We start from the raw sequence: 1776 nt of genomic DNA, 5'->3' as shown, positions 1-1776 counted from the left end.
GGCTAACGCTAGAAATGGGCTTATTCACTTATTCAGTGTATCGCACCTGTATCTAACTAATTATGCATTTAAGTACGTCAACTGTCTGTAATTATTTAAATGCTACCCCAAGTAATGCTACGTCGCGGGGGAAGTTGTTTTAGGGTTGGGTTGAACATTTATTGCTGTGCGGCATACCTAACCTTGAAACTATCAAACAAAAACAAATGAACAGTGCGCCCAAACTATCAAACCAACAAACCAGTGGAACAAAATATTTATCTACAAAATGTTTCCAACAAACAGCATATGCTTAGTAATTCTCTTTCCAATTTTTAATTTAATTTTCCATATTTTCTTCCCGTCAGATCCCAACCAAATTCATTAAAATATTCAATCCGTTTATGGTGATGGTTAATTCCGGATTATTTTTATACAGTAAATATTTTTATCAATGAATCATAGAGATTTACATGGTATAGTGAATCCAGCCATAGATTCAACTTTTTCAAATATCGTGAAAAAAAGAAATTTCCCTAGACATTAACAATGTATATCAATAGGGACATTGGGTTGATGCGCTTTAACGTTGGCAGTGTTCGCGCCTTTTTTATTCCTACACCCTACACGGTTCCGACCTGTCAGGTGCCTGTCAGCTTCCTGTCAGCGTGTGTTTGTAGGACGTCAAAGTGTTATAAAATAAACTATTTAATTAAGAATCTTTCGAAGGAAAAACTTTCTTTAAACAATGAATGGCCTAAGTGATATAACAAATACGGTTCAGTCAAAGGTAAGATTCTTGGTTTTTCGTTTGATTTTAATGAACTGTTTGATAGGCCAAGAGAAGCTATATTATTGTCGCTGGTAATGTGACAGCACAAAAGATGATTGCCAATGCATACACCTATTTTAAGGAAAGAAATTTGTGTTTGGGATCTGCTGTTGAGGTACTGTTGATGATTTACACCTAACACATCATTTTAAGTCTTGTTTTTGTAGGTAACTGCACTTTGTTTGGGTATTAGTAAGAACTCAGTCTTGCAATACAAAGATGCAGTACAAGAGGAGCGTCAGAAAATTAAAAAGGCGACGGTCCAAAAATAGTACGACAGATTTGGGTCCAAATATTAAACAAGAAATTCGTTTGGTTTTATATGACATGGTTCATCAGAGTAAGAGAGAAGAAAGGGTGCTTTATTCAATGAGATTTTTTTTTCTTAATTTATGAGTTTATTTTGCATGTAGATTTCTGGGGTCATTATTTTAGGAAATTAAGTGTGTAGAACTAATAATTTTTAATTGTAGAAAAGCATGTGACGTTGGATACTTTAGGCCAGGAGCTCACTTCAAAATTTATCTACCATTACAAACGTTCAAGTCTTGCAATACTTTTGAATTTTATTGAAGGGGCAGGACTCATCTTCAAAAGCAAAAAGAATTCATTGGATTACCATTCAGAATTGAATGCAGAAACTTTTGAAGAGTGGTTGCAAGATAAATTATTACCTGCTTTGACGGAACCATCCATAATTGTTCTGGACAACGCTAGTTACCATAGTCGCTTGGTGGAAAAGAAACCAACTTGTGCATGGAGAAAAGCTCATTTACAGACCTGGCTTCAAAATAAGAATATCCATTTTTCTGAGACAGATAAAAAGGACACCTTATTAAAGTTATGCAGACAAAATTATAAAAGTCCTGTCTACGTAGTGGATCGTGTTATTCATGAGGCTGGTCATAAACCATTACGTTTGCCTCCATATCATTGTATTTTTAACCCGATTGAAATGGTATGGA

At 34.9% G+C, this 1776-nt stretch overlaps 1 long non-coding RNA gene across 1 annotated transcript; it reads left to right on the top strand.

The window, feature by feature from the left end:
- Positions 1 to 455: 455 nt before the first annotated feature.
- On the top strand, positions 456 to 1319 carry LOC138141457 (uncharacterized). The gene is made up of 2 exons (XR_011163160.1): positions 456 to 926; positions 979 to 1319. It is a non-coding gene; the product is annotated as an uncharacterized lncRNA (long non-coding RNA).
- The last annotated feature ends 457 nt before the right edge of the window (positions 1320 to 1776 follow it).

This window comes from Tenebrio molitor, chromosome 1, assembly GCF_963966145.1.
Source record: "Tenebrio molitor chromosome 1, icTenMoli1.1, whole genome shotgun sequence".
Lineage (NCBI taxonomy): Eukaryota > Metazoa > Arthropoda > Insecta > Coleoptera > Tenebrionidae > Tenebrio > Tenebrio molitor.
This window is presented reverse-complemented; position numbering and strand designations above follow the sequence as displayed.